Source organism: Nannobrachium achirus, assembly GCF_963921795.1.
Source record: "Nannobrachium achirus genome assembly, chromosome: 15".
NCBI lineage: Eukaryota > Metazoa > Chordata > Actinopteri > Myctophiformes > Myctophidae > Nannobrachium > Nannobrachium achirus.
This window is the reverse complement of record NC_137822.1, coordinates 20455053-20474666: the sequence shown is the minus strand read 5'-3', so window position 1 is coordinate 20474666 and position 19614 is coordinate 20455053. Positions and strand designations below refer to the sequence as shown.

Sequence of the window (19614 nt, the reverse complement as noted above, 5' to 3'; positions counted from 1 at the left end):
AAAATGCTACTCTTCATTTGACTGGGGACCCACAGGACCTGCCTCAAGGACCCCTGGGGTTCCCAGCCAGACCACACCTCGAGACGTGCCCTTTGGGCATGCTTTGGGCACTAACATGTTGAAAACCACTGGGCGAAGCTGGAAAACAAACAAACAAACAGGGAAGGTTTGCTGACATCAGCTCGCTGCATCAGAACAGTGTCTGCTTTAGCTGATATCTCAGACCTCAGCTAGCACCAAGGCCCTGATAAGGCAACACGGCATGGAACTGGCCTAACATTCTCTGGCTGGCTGCTATGATAAACGCAGGGGTGGACACACACGCTAACACACACACAGGCACGCATAGACACATGCATGCACGCACACACACACAGAGAAAGAGAGAGAGGAGTATAGTGTAGTTGTCGGGTGGTAACCTGGTATGTCCAAAGCCGTTTGTTTTGTATATATCATTTTAAAATGATTTAAACTCGCAATGCGAGGCCTTGTGTGCTTGTAGATCTGCTATTTTCACTAGTCTTGTGCGACAGTCTTGTATGATGAAGCAGGGCTTTACTTTACAGAGATACAAGGTTTCTGCCCGACAGTGACGATAAGACTTCATGTGGTCATTAATTGAGATGTTCTGATCTAAAGCCTTGGTGTGTTTTTTTGTTTTCACATGTGATTCACAACACTGTGTTTCAGTTGAAGCAGATGATGCTGAGCTGTGTGAAAAATGTGTGGGATGACCTTGTCCTTGATGCAAAGCACTAACGATAACATTTTGGTCATCTCAACATGGTGCAAATATAAATGAGAATAACACAAAAACAGCCTGCCTAAGCTGGCTAGATACGGTATTTTATGGCTATAGGGCTTGGAGCTGTGCTGTGTAAGCCCTATTTCATAACTTCGTCTATTTGAAAATAGTCTATCTATACGTTCACAATGCTTCGCAAGTTGTGAGCTTGTTGTAGATCTGATAGTGATATTCAGCTTTAAAATGGCTTTACTTCCGGACATCACCATGGCAGGACGTGTTTTTCGCTCACGCTCCAGAACCAAAACACCAAAGGCTTGGTTCATCCCACATTTTCTTCTATTTCTACTATGGATCACGGATTTATGCTATAAATCACCACAGATCCTAACACCAATGGAATACGAGAATCTCTTATGGGAAATGGACAAAACGGACGAAAAACACAGTGAGTTATATCTTCTTGCCAAAACGGTAGCTAAGCACCCGAGCTTTGGATCTCATGTTATTCAATCTTTGCTGGCTGCTAACCGGAACAAAAGAGACAAACCCCTGAATGGTTGTATGAGTCGATCTTTGATCTTCTTATTATTACTGCAATCAGGAGATATAGAATTGAATCCAGGGCCTGTAGCTACCAGACAGATGACCCGAAGACTAGCTGCTCTCGCTACTGCAGTTGGATTGACGACGGCAGATCCTTCTTTGTCTGTGATCAGCGAAGCTAACGATGCTAACTTAGCTAGCTCCTCACTGATGAATCCTGAGGGACTAACAACGGGCTACTCCAGATGTCCTGACCAGCCGACCCCCGACGATCACACGGCAGTCGCCTCCGCGGACTCACGGATCGTCGAAGGACCCCCTGGCTCACGGACCCCCGAAGAACCCTCGGCGATCGCCCCCGCATGACTAGCTCAGCACGAGACCAGCATCATCGACGCAAGTCACGCAACACCGGACCCCGGCGGCCCCACCGACCAACCCGACCTGCAGACGCACCCGGCGGACCCCTTCATGGACCCGGCGGACCCCCTCGTGGACCCAGCACCCCAGAACAGAGTCTACATTAACTCTGCTCCACGCTGGCTAACGGAGAAGGCCAAAGCGCTGTTTTCAACCTGGGTTAAATCGGTGACCACGGCCCCCCACCACCCCATCCCCCAACTTTTGATGGAGACCCCTTTGTCCCTTTGTCCCCCTCTGAAGCCCCCAGAGACTGCAACCAACCCCCCCTCCCCCACCGACGCCGAAGCGAACACCACTTCCATAGACCTCGCCATGAACTTTGCCAGCCGCTTTGTGAAAAGAGGTATTCATATTATGCACTTAAACATTAACAGTTTGTTTGCTAAATATGAACAAATCAAGCATATGGTTCACGAAGGTAAGGTCCATTTTCTAAGCTTCTCAGAGACCAAACTTGATGACTCTATCACTGACTCTCAGATCGAAATTGACAACTACTCGGTCATCCGAAATGATAGAAACAGATTTGGTGGTGGTGGATGCATGTATGTTCATAACTGTATTAAGTATATCCCCCGCCCTGACCTACAACACAGCTCTTTAGAAACTGTATGGGTGGAAGTGATTCTTAAGAAAGCTAAAAACATACTAATCGGTGCCATCTATAGACCGCCCGACCAAAATGATTTCTGTGAGTTACTGGAGGAGAGCCTTGCACCGGTGGACAATGTTGAAAAATACATTATTGGCGATTGGAACATAGACATGCTTCGTAAAGAAGCTCCTCTATTCAAAAAGTTCAATAAGCTATGTAATCAACAGGGTTTCACTCAGCTCATCACCAAGCCAACTAGGGTTACAGATAACTCTCAAACCACCATAGATCTCATTGTAACCACAGACAAATCTAAAGTCTCCGCGAGTGGGACTATTGAATGTGGTGGTCTAAGCGACCATGATATCATTTACTGCACCCGCAAAATACATAAGTCCAAAGCTGACGGCCACAAAACAGTTGAAGCTAGAAACCTCAAAACCTACTCTAGCGAAGCCTTTAACCACAAACTGGAGAAATCTGACTGGTCCCCAGTACTAGCTAGCACTCAGGTCGATGAAGCCTGGCTAGGCTTTAAATCCATTTTCAACACTACCCTAGACGAAGTGGCTCCTTTGCGTAGGGTCAGGGTTAAAGCCCGCTCACAGCCATGGTGGAATTCGGAAATCTGTGAATCAATGAAACTCAGAGACAAAAAATACTCTGAGAAACGCAAATATAATCACAAACTCAAAAAAGGCCCCAATAAACACCTTGAAGCCAAATTAGAAATAGTCAGTTTAGAGGCTAATAAACTGAGAAATCGGACAACCTCCTTAATCCTTTCTGCCAAAAAAAACTACTTGGATGAGAAAGTTGAGGAAAACATCCACAAACCACGAGATCTATGGAAGCTATTTAAAACCCAGCTAGGCTGTGGTGCTAAACTCAGATCCATAGCCAGCAACATATCCATCCAAACTCCCATAACCCTCCTCACTGATAGTCTTGATGTAGCCAAAAATCTCAACATCTACTTCACCTCCATGGCCAAAAATCTGGTCAATAAACTGCCCGCTCCATCTGGGCTGTTTGGTGTTAGGCACATCTTGAAATTCTACAGGAACCTTGGGGTATGCAAAGACAACTTTAAACTTGCCACGGTGACAACTGATGAAGTGTTTAAAAAACTGCGCACCCTACCTCAATTCAAGGCCGCTGGCCATGATAAAATAGCCCCCAAATTTCTCATAGACTCAGCTGCCACCATTGCCCCAATCATTACCCATATTATTAATCTATCTATCAAGCAGGGTTATGTCCCCCAGGACTTCAAATTAGCCAAGGTAATCCCCCTGCACAAAAAAGGCAGTAAACTTGACCCTGGCAACTACAGGCCAATCTCAATCCTTAGTTCCATCTCTAAGGTAATGGAAAAAATTGTCTATGAACAGGTGGCTAAATATCTTGAAGAGAATAAACTGATCTACGAGTTCCAGTCTGGCTTCAGAGAGTCCCATTCCACAGATACATGCCTCATCTATTTGAATGATTACATCAAACGTGAAATTCACGATGGCAAATATTGCGGCATGGTCATGCTGGACCTCCAGAAGGCATTTGACACCGTCGATCATTCTATTCTGATTGAAAAACTCAAAGCTATTGGTCTTGATAGCACAGCAGTGAGATGGATGCACTCTTACTTGGTGGGGAGGGAACAGATGGTGGAAGTCAACGGAACCCTGTCCCCCCCCCCCTCCCAGTAAACTGTGGAGTACCTCAAGGGAGTATACTAGGACCACTGTTGTTCTTAATATACGTAAACGACATGTCATCTGCTTGTGACTGCAATCTGTTTCTGTTCGCGGATGACTCGGCTCTCCTAGTCTCAGGCAGAGACATATTGCAGGTTGAAAAGGCCCTTAACTGTGAACTTAACAAGATCTGCACCTGGCTCAATGACAACAGACTCTCAATTCACCTAGGCAAAACTGAATGTATCCTCTTTGGATCTAGTCAGAAACTTAGCCTAGTTGAGAACTTCACAATTAAAGTAGGTGACACTGTGATAGAAAGAAAAAACCACATCTGCTACCTGGGTTGCATCCTGGAGGCTAACCTATCCAGTGAAAAAATGACCACCAAGGTAATCAATAAAGTCAATCAACGAATTCGCTTCTTGCAAAGAGTTGCCCCGCTGATCAATATTAAATCCCGAAAGACACTAGGAGGTGCTCTTATTGGGCCCCTCATTGATTACGGAGTCCTTGTCTGGTATCGCGACGCCCCAGCTGCCTTAAAGCTAAAGCTCCAAACAGCCCAAAACAAACTAATTAGGGTTGTGCCTCTGACCCACCTTACCGAGCATCACCACGAAAGCGTGGGGTGGCTCAAAGTAGCTGACAGAGTACAGCATCTTGCAATGGGCCTGGTGTACAAGATACACTACACCTCCAAGATTCCCATGTACCTGACAAACTACTTCTTAAAGGTCAAGGATGTTCACGATCATAACACCAGAGGCAGCTCCACTAATCATCATCAGCGTAGATTTAACACTAAACAAGGCGCTAACTCGTTCTCCTGCTATACCATCAACATGTGGAACGCCCTTCCACAAGCCCTAAAGGAGAGCAAATCCCTAGCCTCCTTCAAAATTGGTATGAAAAGTCACCTTCAGACAGCAGCTACCCGTGACTTGTAAATAGACTAAGCCCCCATGCTCCCCCCCCCCCTTTTTCTTTGTATTCTGCCTTTTGTATTTGATGTTATGCTTTTGAAACTGATATTATCCTAGATAAAGTACTATGTTCTATCCGTCTGTCTTTCAATGTTATATGAGATACTTAAAGTGTGGTTCCTGTGGAAATAAGCCTCGGCTTTCTAGGATCTCCTTTTAGTTGACCTTGTACCAGTGATTTGTACTGTCATGAAACTGTACTTTTTTTCTATTGCAAACTTCTAATAAATTCTTCAATCAATCAATCAATGATTTGGTGAGATTGTCATTGCAGAACAGAATTTGGGGAGTGTTGTACCTCCTTAGCTTTTTTCAGTGAGCTGCAGTGGTGAAAGTGGTTTGAAATTCTTGCCGGAACTGTCATAAATAAAAAAAATTGGGAGGCTCTAATCCCCCAAAAACCCTGAAATGCATAGAAAACTTTATTTTGGGAGGCCCACCTGCTGCCCCTCTATAATAAGCCTCTTCATATTGTTCATGTTGTTCCATACAGAAGGCTAAGCATATATATTATTATTATATTTATTATATTATTATATATATTATTATTACACATTATTATAACCAGTTATCTAAAGTAACTAAGTACATTTACTGTTAAAGTACAGGTTTTAAGTATAGCCTAGCCTAGTTTACTGGAGTATTTCCAATACTCTTAATTCTACTCCACTACATCTCCCATTCCCAGATGCAGAACTGAATCATTTTGGTCTATTCTGCATTTATGGCCACATGCAGGCACAGACACGAGTCCTCCTAGAGATGGGATTTATGGCTCTTTGAAGTGAGCCGGATCTCTGGGATCCGTTCCTTTCAAAGAGCTGTTCAAAAGACGTAGGCCTACATTTTGATACTTCTACTCAAGTACATTAACATTCCAAACTTCTACTTGATTGTAGTATTGATATTTCTACTTAAGTAAAGAAATTGAGTATTTTTCCCACCACTGTTGTTCATTAGAAAGGAACGGCTTCCTACTGTGAACCGAATCCTATCGTTCATTTCAAAGAGCCGTTCAAAAGACTCGATTCGTTCGCGAACGTCTCACCTCTACCCGCTCTGTGTCAAACAAACACTGAAACGCAAACGGACTGACTGGATCACACTGACCTGCACAAACCCACGGGAATAATTTAGAAGCACTTTATCAGAAAATATAACTAGTAACACTTGTGTAGCCTACTGTATGTTAATCTGACTTTAGTATAGGCTATTGTTTTCTTCCTGGACGTGCGTTTGTGGCTGGTTATTTAACATGGGATTTTGACAGCTGGCTTCTCCTCTTCTTAACAAATGTTTTAACGGAACGGGGGTTCCGGCCGTTCCGGCTCACTTTCACTACTGGTGAGCTGTTGCAGGCAGCACATTGACTCTGCCTGTTTGAGGGTACACCTTCCTAACCTCCAGTCCAGAACAGTGGTCCTCACAGTGTTAATTTTTTCAGCAAATTTTGATTTAGTCTTAGTCTTAGTCTTTTGAATAACACACCATTTAGTCTTAGTTCTGTCTTAGTCTTCTGAAATAATTTTGTCTGGTCTAGTCTTAGTCGACTAAATATCAAAACATTTTAGTCTTAGTCTTTTGGTATTAGTCTTAGACTTTTAGTCTTCGTCTTTTAGGATAGGTTTTTTAGCCTAATATAACCACATAATTATGAACAAGTCATTGTCTTCTACTGCCTGTTACTTGGTCAAAATAAACCATAAATGAAATGTGTATTTGCCTTTAATTTCATTGCAGTTACATGCCAGTGTCATTTTTTACAGCTATTAGTCTTAGACTTAGATTTAGTCTTAGTCTTAGTCTTTTGAATAACACAAATAACAGTCTTAGTCTTAGTCTTAGTCTTTTGGGACTGTTTTAGTCTAGTTTTAGTCTATCGACAAAATATCAAAATCTTGTAGTCTTTTAGTCTTTTAGTCTTAGTCTAAGTCGACAAAATTAACACTGGCTCAGACATTTTAAGTTCAAGGACCCCTTAGCTCTCATGGTTACAGATTGCTTGCACAGTTGCTTACTTGAGTTGTAACAGTTGTAAGCGTTGTTAAGCATTTTAGTGTTTCATCCTTTTGGCAGATATGTACCACAAATATACAGTATGTTCATGCATAGGCGTTCTTGTCATAAAAACACCAATCAATCAATCAATCAAAACCATTTAGCCTATACATTTAGATGGAATCTACTGCATATAGTTCAGAGACCTTCATTACTGGTAAATTACTGGCAAGACATCATTTAAATGGGTACATAAAGTAATATTTTGGTGAGTAACACCCCACCCCCCCTCCCCCCTGTCCTGTTGTGCTTTCTGTTTTAGTGTATGTGGAGGGACACACGTCATAGTGATCTGAGATCAAAACCACAATAGCAGACTCACGCTTACCTACTGAGAAAATAGCTCAAGAATTTCTCAAGAAATATGATTGTTCTTCTCCTTTTTACAATGTAGTCATCAAATACATGTCTATATGCACCTGCAGCCTGCCTGCGTGCTTGAGAGTGCTTTTATGCATGCCCTGCCGCAGGGGTTTTCAAAGTGGGTGACGGGGCACAAGTACAAACGTATTTTCAGCCAGTTCTAACCAAAATGGCTATTATCTCAACGTTTTCCTCGCAACATAATCTCTAAAATATGCTATAAATATAAGGTGCTGGGAGTGAAAATGATGAATATAATGAGGGGTGCATGCCTCGGATGAAAGAAAATCTTTATAGGGGTGCCCTGAGCCAAAAAAGTTTGGGAACCCCTGCCCTATCAGCTATATTATGCCATGTCCCACTGAGATCAGATAAAAACCCTGCTGCCTGCACAGAATGATTTGTTGTGCAGGTAAATGAAATAAAGAAGAAGGATATTGTATACACTACAGACAGTATGTTGGGCACTAAGAAAGAGATTGACTGTTATATACAGTTAACGCACAGCATGAGTGTAAAATCAACCCATTGTAGAAGCTGCAGCTAAAATGTATGTACATACACAGACAGCTATACAAATGAGAAATTACACACGCACGCACATGCCTCTGCGCGCACACACACAGTCAACACAGTCAAAATCAGATGGCAGTCTAGTTCAATCAATTTCTCACACGTCTTACTTCTATATTTGTGACCAGATGAATTAAATTGTCTTGCAGATCCATTTTAGATTTACCATTAAGACTCCCTAATCGGGGGGTAAGCGACCGTCACATGCACACACTTTAGAAGGCAATGGTAGCCAATCAGGAGGGAATTTGGGACATGGGACAGATGCATGTTGATGACATGACTTTAGAGATAGCGTGTACCACTTTGCGTGATTTTAGAGCAAAATCTGTAGGAGCAGTTTCCAAATCACATCTGTCTGTCTGTCCGTCTGTCTGTCAGCAGTAATGATGGATTTCCACACAAAATTGGTCCTAGGGCTATAGGCTGAGAAAGAACTGATTAACTACTACTCACACCTAAAGGGAGACATAGTGTTGGGCATGGTCACTTCTGAACAGAGGATGAACTAGAAGCAGTGCTCTTCCGAGCACAGGTCTCCACCAGGCCGTGCGTCCTGGTGGTGCTACTGTATAATAGGCCAATGTAAAAAGGGTGGCATATGTTCTTCACCTTAGATCTTTCATGGCAATCGGACGCTGCATGCATGATTTCAAGCATTGTGTTCCAAAAATGTGTTTTGCTAAAGTCTACCTGCTGGTGGCGCTATAACAGGACAATGTTAAAAAGGTAGCATTTGTTCCTTGACCTAGTGGGAATATGTGTGGCAAATGTCACGGTAATCGCAAGCTGCGTTGATGATTTGAGGCATTTTGTTCAAAAACGGAGCAATCCTGCAAACTTTGGAAGCTAATATTAGCCAATCAGGATGGAATATGAAATATCAGACGGATCGGACTTGATCACATGACTATAGAGATACTGTGTACCGATTTGCATGATTTCTGGATAAAATCTCAAGGAGTAATATCCAAAACTGTGTTTTACATAAGTCGGCCCAAAGGTGGCGCTATAAAAGGCTGATGTGAAAAATGCAGGGCAAAGGTTTATCCTTAGCCTCTAGGGAGTGCGCTTACAAAGTTTGAAACTGATCGGTGGAGTTATAGGTAAAACCACAAATCAGGCTGTTATAGCGCCACCATGAGGCTGATTAAAAAAAAATTAAGTGGCATTTCTTCCTCGGCCTAGTGGGAACGTGTGTGCGCGATTTCATGATAATTGCACTTTGCGTTTGTGATTTGAGGCATTTTGTTCAAAACGGCTCAATCCCACAAACTTTGGAAGCCAATCTTAGGCAATCAGGATGGAATATGCTAAATCGGACAGATCCGTGTCGATCACATGACTGTCGAGATATTGCCTACCGATTTGTAGGATTTTTGGACAATATCTGTAAGAGTAGTGCACAGAAATGTGTTTAGCAAACATCGGCCACTAGTTGGCGCTAGAAAAGGCCCATTTGAAAAATTTAGGGCAGAGGTTCTAGATTGGCATCCAGGGAATTAGGCGGGTGCAGTTATGAAAAAAAAGCACCTAACCCCAAAAAAATTGCAACAAAAGGTTTTTCAACTGTTTTGTGTAGTATTAGGTGTCCTTAATAACATACTAAAAGTCTACCAAAGTCTGACCACTGGAAAGGTGTCATTTTCAAGATGGCGTCCAGGATGGACAAACATTCATTAAAATACTCTAACTCCTTCATTATTTACCCTAGACAAGTATTTTTTGTGTCAAACCCTATGTTTATGTGGCCTAGGAATCCATTGGACTTGTCCAAATTGCAGAAATACAATTACATAATTCTGAAATCCAATATTGTGTCTTTGACTCTATTAAAACCCACTGAAAGGGCCAACCGTTTCAAGTTACCTAACTTAATATGTATTAAATACCACATAGTTATTTCTTTACATTTGTATTTCACTTGAACAAGACTGAAATGTCATAGTTCCACCCCTACTGTACATACTAGATTTTTTCTTTTTCTTGCAGACAAGCACAGTGTCATCTTGTAGGGGCAAAACATGAACAACATTAAATAGATTTTCAAAACAACTTTCTGATATATTAGGAAGGTGTATATTCTAGGAACAGTATGAGTGTGCAAAGAGGGGTTTTGGTGAGTATGGAGGTTGGGACAGAACTGTCTGAGTGTACTGTAATTGTCTACTGGGTGCATATAGGCAGAGGTGGCGAATAAGGCCTAGCACTGAGCATGCTGTCTAAAAGTGGTCTAATAGTGGTATAGATTTGAAAGTTTTTTAGTCGTCTAAACTTAGTCTAGACGACTAATAGACGTCTAATAGTCGTCTAAATGTAGACCGTCTATATTAAGACAACTATTAGACGTCTATTAGTCGTCTAGTCTAAGTTTAGACAACTAAAAAACGTTCAAATCTATACCACTATTAGACCACTTTTAGACTGCATGCTCTCGTCTAAGAGTTTAGTGGACCTTCAGGTGAGTGTGGGCGTAAGGGTATCTTGATAGCTCCATGGGCACTTGGAGCACTGAAGTGCAAAGTTACATGAGTTCTCTCCTTCCCCCATGTCAGAGGGGGAAAAAACAACAACAATTGTCTCAGATATGTCCCATTGGGCTATGTAGTGGGGCACTTGGAAGCCCAGGACGAGTGCCCATAGGCGGTAAGAGAGAATGGGTTGTGTCATTTCCTGGTGGTGGTGGTGGTTCTTAGGCCTTAGTGGTGCAATAGCCAATACGCAAACTTCCATCCTCACAATTGGGTTCGCTTTAAGAAACGCTCCATGCTTAGCGTAACTTTGATGGTACTACAATTAGTTATGATGTGTCAGACAGCTGGGTTGTTATGTGGAGGAGGCTCACAGCTCCTCCAAAAACAATTTAGCATTTGACACAAACCAGATCATGCTGGAGGATGGAGTGAGGAGGAGGCAAGTAAGGTATTGGAATTAAGATCATGCATTTGGCCGACATCTGTGTCACCTGGCTTACTGATAGTCCCACTGGTTCCAAGTGGCCCTTCGGGTCATGATAGGCCCTTGTGGGTGACTAGGTGGGTATAGTCAGATAATGAGGAAGGCCGGTTCCCAGTGTTGGTGGTTGTAAAACCACCATGTGGAGCATGGCCGTGTGTCAGGCTGACACAGGAGAGTCAGTGTCTGGTTGTTTGGTATTTTTCTAAGACCATTAATATTAACAGGAGCCCATAGTGACCTTTCAATGTGACTCAGAGGGTACTTGGCTGTTACCCTCTCCAGTTAAAAAGCTGAGGTGTATGCAGAAAGCAATGCTTGTCTGTCAGATAGCAGCAAGGACACAGATTTGCGTTGGCCTTGAAGTTGGTTAGATGGGAAGACTTGAAGCACAGCGTGTCATGAGCTGTCCCATCTGCACTCTTACTGCTAAAATGCTCCAGAAAAAACATTTGTGACAAGCCAATCTGAACCCTATCCGTGCCACACTCCTCAACTACTCCTGCCAAGACCCAGTAAACACTCCCTCTCCAAGCCCATGATGGCCCAGCTTAGTCCTCAAGTATGGAGCATTTCAGATATGTAAAGGGGGTAAGGGGACATCACAGGATATCCCAGGCTTCCAGACCCCCTCTTAACTTCTTCAGTGCCATATTTAAAGTGGGACCTCTTATATTGCCGGTTCGCCAACAAAGGGTTAAAAAAATAGTGTGCACGCTGGTGCACACATTCGTGCACAGATCATGCACTATGCATGTGCATGCTTTTCACAGCTTTCAAACAAAAAAATCCGCTTGGAAATCCGTTCAGGCATTCAGGAGAAGGCAGCCCTTATGTTTTCTTCAAATGTAAACAAACATGGCTGCCATGTTTGAAAGATGGGGTTGGTATGGGGGTTAAACATGCAATTTCGCAATCGCGATCATGGCTAGTACACTGTTTTTTTTAATTCTTTTTTTAAAAAAGACGTCCAGAAGACGTCTGGCAGGGAGGTCCATAGTTAAAAAGACGTTTTTATTATAGAAAACGTCTTTTTTGGCAGGGTATGAGTTAACCTACACCTATCAGAACCTACCTGTACCCACCTGAGAGCCACCACATCCCCTCTACACTCCCACACTGCCCCCCTCACTGATCGTCACATCATTCACCCCTCATGCTCCCTTTTCCACCCAATGTGCATTCTATCCCTGCTACACACATCCACTCCCCCCTGGGGGGACCCTCCAGAGGAAACAGTTTTGTGACTCTCAGTGGTTTCAGTGCAAAACAAATGCTTTTAATGAATTCATAATCATGAAGAAATTCTAGATTGACTGATCACAAGCTACGTACTGAGGTGAGAATTACAATTCTTTAGATTTTTTCCTGTATAAGGTTGCAGCACTTCATTATATATTTTTTATGTGATACTAGACACCTTATCAAACACAATGGTGAAGACATTTCTTGGTAAGGAATTTGTTCCCAAATGTGTATATGTAATGACTATAACATGGCCGCCCTGTTTTTATTAATTTCACAGTACCTCACAGTAATAACTAATTTATTCCTTATTGGTATCAAAAGAAATCTCCTGAAAGCTTTAACAAAATGTTAATTATAACTGAAATCATCAATACTGGACATTATGGCACATGGAAAAAGGAGAAATGTCCAATTACATTAGGAAATCTTCAAATTTTACATACACATGCGTATAACCTTATTATAACCAACTGTTTTAACATAATTGTACTTGTAATCACTTGACTATAATTTATATATGCTAATTGGATTCCTATATCATCAAAATATGAGGTTTGACACCACAAATATTTGTCTATGATGAATAATAAAGGAATAATGGTCTTTTAAGGAACTGGCGGCGGCCATCTTGAAAATATGCATTTCTAGTGGTCAGATTTTGGTAGACTTTTGATATGTTGTTAAGTACACCTAATACTACAATAAACCATTGAGAAACCTTTTGTTGCAATTTTTTTTGGGTCAAACCATATCTGCACCCGCCTAAATGTGTGTGCTCACTTTGGCAGCGACCGGGCCAACGGCGACTGAGATTTGGCGCTCACAAACTGCGAGGACGCACGGACGGACGCGCGGACGGACGGACGCACGGACGGAGAGGAAAACATACTCTCCCCCATGCCTTCGGCTGGTGGAGACAACAACAGAAGACGAACCCCACCAGGCACGTGCACACATAGACATCAAAGGGGGCTTGAGCCCCTGCCCTTTTACTCAACTGTAAAAGGTGCCTTCTCCAGACCATGAAAGCACTTACTATAGTGAAAGAAATGCTATAAAAGCACTTACTATAGTGAAAGAAATGCAAATGCCCTCTTTCCATGCCATACTTGAAGACAGCATTCAAGAGAATTGCATTGTCCAAACTCTCCTGAACTTGAATGCAGCATCTTATGTTGAAAGAATTGTCCTCTCTGTGTAGAAATCCATGCCATTACATCTCCAGTATTGACTTGATTATGCTTAGTTTAGTGCGGTATCAAGTACCGAAAATAGCCGACCTCCAAGCTCACAACGCGTCGCAGAGCTTTGAGGTCTGCTATTTTCAATATTTTCACCAAAAGGCCCTTTTAGAAATTTCAGCCCCCCTCTAACATTCTCTGCACATCCCTGAACCCCACGATGCTTAGTTTGATCATGGTCCCAGTAAGAAGTGGTCACATGCATCATGCAGCATATTAGCCACGTCTTTCGGTTTTGGACATGTGCAGATTGTGCACGGTACGCGTTTCTGTTGACCTTATAGAGATCTGAGATCAAACGGCATGCAGACTCACACTTACGGAAAATAGCTCAAGAATTTCTCAAGAAATATGGGCGTTCTTCTCCTTTTACAATGTACGTACAGTACGTTTTCTTTGGTACATATTATCTCTGCAGTCATCAGTCAGATTTCACAGGTTCCAAAAGAGGCTATGACTGCTCAGAGGAGTGCACTTTTCTTTTGTACATTTAATATAACTCACCATAGGTATGATATGAAAGTGTAGTAGAGAGTATTTTATACATTTTAAAACACACAAACAAACACGTAAGAAATTCCATGAATACAAAATTATATGAATTAAGAAGTAGTGAAAATTGCCGTTTCACTAGTTTGGGTCCTGGGCAAACATCTAATCTAATTTCTCTTGCGTATCTCGACCTGAAACGTTTGGGTAACCACTGGACTAGATTGTGTTGGATAATAACCAGTGGATGACTTGCTTTGTATAATGCATTGGCTACAATGCTTCTGATGCATGTGTGACCGAACACTCACACATTCAGCTTGCAATTCTATTCGATACATTTTATAGTCAATAAAATAAATGTACAACACAACAAAAAGATGCAAAGCGTTTATTTGGAAGAAGAATAATTGATAGGAGGAGGGGTCTTCATTGATGATGCAGACATGTACCGGTAGGTGCCTTGAGAGCGCTTCTGAGGAGGTCCAAGAACATCATACTCTCCGTTTGCACTTTTGTAATCCATGGGTTTAATAGACAATTCCCTTATTGAATTCTTGTAATTGTGGGCTCGCGGTAAGGCGAGACCAGTATGTTATACCAAATCATTGGGGGGCTCTCTCCATTCCGACATGTCGCCACTCCGACAGTGACTTCTTATTGTCGGAGTGGCAACACTTGACTTCTTATTGTCGGAGTGGCAACACTTCCATAGAGGTTAAGGTTAGGGTAAGGGTAAGAGATAGGGTTAGTGTCTGTCGGAAAAGGAGACATGTCGGAATGGAGAGATGCGCCCCAAATGATTATAGGTCAAGTTTATTCTCCTCAAAAAAATGACCAACAGTACAAAGGCAGGTCCCTAAGCCAATGAGGAGCAGCGTTCTTGGTGACATCACCATCAACAAGTGCGACCTGATTTAAATTTCTTCTTCTTTCGTGTATCATAGTCCTTGAGAGTATTAATAACAACAACGCGTGGGCTCGAGACCATTATGTTATATCTGTATGTTATACCAAAACTTTATAGACCAAGGTTATTCTCCTAAAAAAAGAATGACAGTACAAAGGCCCTTAGCCAATGAGGAGCAGCCAAAGGGTAGATCTTTGTGCCCATACATGGAGTTCCATGCGAGCCCACACTGTTTCGTAGGAACAGTATTTCTTAGTTATGTTACATATTGTGATGTCACTCCTGTCTAATTGGACATTATATTGTCCAATCAGAGATCAGAAAAAGGTCAACCATGAATTATAATAATTTTGTGACCAATCGTATCTAATTGGACATCTATACTATAATTTTGCGAATGTCTGAGTGAGTGAGTGAGTGAGTGAGTGAGTGAGTGAGTGAGTGAGTGAGTGAGTGTCTGTCTGTCTGTCTGTCTCAGCGTTTCTCCTCGGTGGCTGGAGCAATTGATCTGAAATCGCATCACCATCAGCATATGACCACACCTGACATAACTGTGAAGCCCGTTTGTCACTTTCACAAATCGTATGCTGTATATTCGCATTTTTATGGTGTATCTATATCTATTTAGCCTACAGTACCTTTTGTGACCACACATGTTAAGGGAGGAGCGCTGTTGTTCAGGCCATGCACAATTTGTTACAGATGTTGTCCAAAAAACATGCAGATCGGTACACAGTATCTCTGTAGCCGTTAAATGGAACGGGTATTTCTTACATTGATGCTCCTACATATTAGCATGCAAGCACCAGTTAAAGTTACTTTCCATCCCTCATATACTGTGTGCACAGTGCACATCCCATAACCCACACACTGCACATCATTTCGGAGCTCATATCTTTGAACGGGTAAGGGCTAGTTACATTAATTGGACATTACAATGTCCATGATATCCAGCCTTACAACCCGGATAACATCACTCAAAGAGTTACCAGAACACAGGTTCACTTTGCTGGCAAAAAAACTCTCCGTCCAAATACAATAGTACTGTACTGTACTTTTACTCCACTACATTTATTTGAAACTTTAGTTATTAGTTACTATTAGTTATTAGTTACTTTGCAGATATACAAACACACATAAACCACTTTAGCCCTATTTTATACCTTGGCTATTTGAAAATAGACGCGTTGTTAGCTTGTAGATCTGCTATTTTGAAACATTTTGTACTTTTACTTTTGTTACTTGCTTAAGTACATTTTGATGCCAACACTTTCAAACTTTTACTTATCTACATTTTGAATTCCAGACTTTTACTTGTAACAGAGTATTTCTATATTGCAGAATCGATACTTGTACTTAAGTAAAATATTTAGAGTGTTTTCCACCACTGACTGTCCTGTATGGACTGACCTGCTGTGGACAGGAAGGCAGCAGTGTAACCAATGTTATGCCCAGGATGGACTGAATGTGACAACAACCCTGTTCGTTATATAGAAGAAAGAAAATAGACAATCTGGCGTTGTGAGCATGTAGATCGTCTATTATCACAATGTCTGAAAAAAAAAACGAGTTTTGTCAGTTTCTTACACAAGTTTCTACGGTTTCTTGGGCTGGAGTGCAGCTAAACTTGGCATGTTAGTAAACGTGCCACAATTAACAATAATGTATTGCACCTGTGTAGCTGACCTGCAGAACCTGGGAATATACATTTTTTTTTCAAGATGGAGAGAATAAAAGTGTGGATAATATAATTATAATACCTTGTTAAAGTGACCATTTTGTTACATTTTGCATTTGTAGTTATTTTACTGTAATTTAACAACATAACCAGCACAGATAGACAAAGAGACATTCATAGAGTTTTATTTAAAAGTAACTTTTATTTTCCCCCCTGGACCCATGTATGGCAGCTGCATACCCCTGCCATACCCAATTGACGCCCCTGTGTTCGTTAATTCTGGAAAGTAGCCTGTGGTGATGTTACAGTAATGCTCAATGACTCCATAGCCACACCATTCAGTCCCTCTGAGTATTTCTGGCAGCACTGAAGTCAGGAGGTTCAACGCTTCCAGAGTCAAGAGTCTAGGGATGGGACGATACGCGATATTATCGTTTATCGTGATAAAAAAACGCTCACGATAATCATATCGTGGAGATTTAATTTATCGTGATATCGTCCTCCGTCATGCACTGGGATCAATTAAGCTTTTATTTGCCGAGCTGCATATTTGGTAGCACTTAAACCCCCTATAATTGGTAAAAGGTACTAAAAGGTAATATACGTACTTTGATACAGTCTTTTTTTTTCACTCTCTATCAAATGTCTTTACCGCAATGCGACGCGTTGTGAGCTTGTAGATCTGCTATTTTTTGGCAAATGTTCCGCCCAGGATAATGGATTTTTGATCATCGCGATAATATCGTAAATCGCGATTTCTTTTGTCACAATAATCGTGATATGAAATGTTCATATCGTCCCATCCCTACAAGAGTCTGAATGTTGTTTTGGTCACCCCAGGAGTCTCCTGTGACAAACTGTGAGGCAATGCCGTCTTTACAGGACTTAGGAGGTGGTCAGGGTAATGGTTTTATGTGGTACTGTACTGTCGGATAAACAATACTGAAAAAAGGAGTTTTTTATTTTGTTTTAAAGGAGTCATTCAGACCAAAACACATATAGGGTTAAATCTGCCTTTTATCATACCCCTTCATACCTGCTTTAGTCGATTTTATTCATAGCTGCCCCTGTTGCTAGATTTCGGCTGCCCCTGTTGCTAGATTTCGCGGGCTCTCTAATAAGTAACACAGTGGATTGTCCTTAGGCTAGTGCGGTTATTTCTTTAGCTTCAAAGTTAGTATTTTTTATTGGATTGTGTTTACACAACGTCCTGAGACCAACCAAACTGCTGTTTTGACCTCACAGGCACCCTTACTTGTCAAACGGCTTCTTCTCTGCACCAGAGCAGGGAGAGGAGAGGCTAGAAAGGGAGGGGAGGGAGGGGTCTGTTTGACAAGTAAGGGTGCCTGTGAGGTCAAAACAGCGGTGTGGTTGGTCTCAGGACGTTGTGTAAACACAAAAATCTACTAAAGCAGGTATGAAGTAACCTGACTTGCGTCAGATGGTGGCAGTAGTGCGTAGGCTACCGCTCTAATTTACCATCTGAGATCTCTCGGTGGGAGTTGATAACGCTCGTAAAGCCCCGGGCCGGACCAATCAGCGGCAGCTACGGGCGGGCTCTGAGCGGCTCTGAGCCAATAGAGTCTGATTGCAGACCACGTGGATGCAGACAGGCCAATATGAGTGGTTGGAGTTGGCACTCCCAGACTGTGACAGAGAGACGGCCACATCCAATCACCTGCTAAAAGAATTTCAAAAAATGGCCCGCCCCTTACATCGAGTCTGCCCGAGAGATCTCAGATGGTAAAGTAGAGCGGTAGCCTACGCACTACTGCCACCATCTGACGCAAGTCAGGTTAGGTATGAAGGGGTATGATAAAAGGCAGATTTAACCCTATATGTGTTTTGGTCTGAATGACTCCTTTAAGGGGATCAGGGAATCATCACATATTATACACTAAAATACCATTGCTGTTGTCCATGTTCCATTTTAATACAGCAGGGATGGGTAGAGAATGTTAGAGAGGCAGGGGCTGAAATTTTCCAAAAGGGCCGGAAATAGCAGAAAATAGCAGACCTCCAAGCTCACAACGCGGCGGGCTGCGACGCGTTGTGAGCTTGGCCTTGGAGGTCAGCTATTTTCGATGCTTGATTTCTACACATTTCTTGATTTCAACATAAGATGCTGCATTCAAGTTCAGGAGATCTTGGACAAGGCAATTATCTTGAATGCTGCCTTCAGGTATGGCATGGAAAGAGGGCATTTGCATTTCTTTCACCATAGTAAAAAACTTCATTCATGGTCTGGAGAGGGCACTTTTTACAGACGGTTGAAAGGGCAGGGGCTCAAGCCCCCTTTAATGTCTATGTGTGCACGTGCCTGAATAGCAGTGTTTGCCTCACAATGGAATATAAAATACTGTTGATTAAATTGCTGAAAGGAGACATTTTTAAATAGGTAACTGATGTCATAGACTGGCCACACTTCCTGGTGCAGATATGCACTACAACAGGGTTCCCCAATAGGCGGCCCACGGGCCATTTGCGGCCCGCGGGGGGCTGCTGTCAGGCCCCCACCAACCCCAGTAATAATGGTGGTATAAGAGCAGCAACAACACTAGTATATCGTCGTTGTCAGGTGGAAACCTCGTATCTCCAAATTTGTACGTTCTTTCGCAAACCTCATCATTCAAGGCCGTCTCACAAAAGTAGTGAAAACAGCAGATCTACAAGCACACAACGCCTCGTGGTGCGAGGCGTTGTGTGCTTGTAGATCGGCTGTTTTCACTAGTTTAAATCATTTTTAAAATGATAAATGCAAAACGAACGGTTTTGGACATACAAGGTTTTCACCCGACAATGACGATATCTCCTGCCCCCTGCAATGCTGTGGCCCTCGGCTTGGTACCCTAGACATGATTCGGCCCTTGGGGAAAACTAATTGGGGAACCCTGCACTACAACAAGAAAAAGAAAGCTACTTAGAAGTGGCTCCTACTCGAAACTGGTAAATGAAAACAAAGCCTACTGTATCCTTACCTCCCCCTGACCTTTCTATTGTAAATACCACCAAATACACTGTTTTTTCTGTGATATCTTCTGCATAGTACTGTGTTCTATCTGTCTGTCATTCAATGTTATTATGAGTTTAAAAAAAGGATCTCAATT

The 19614-nt window shown here is 42.3% G+C and overlaps 1 protein-coding gene across 1 annotated transcript in view; it reads left to right on the top strand.

Annotated features, from left to right (window-relative positions):
• The window catches only part of LOC308298871 (tyrosine-protein kinase JAK2-like), a 66463-nt gene that overhangs the window by 4044 nt on the left and 42805 nt on the right, over positions 1-19614 (top strand). The window lies entirely within an intron of this gene.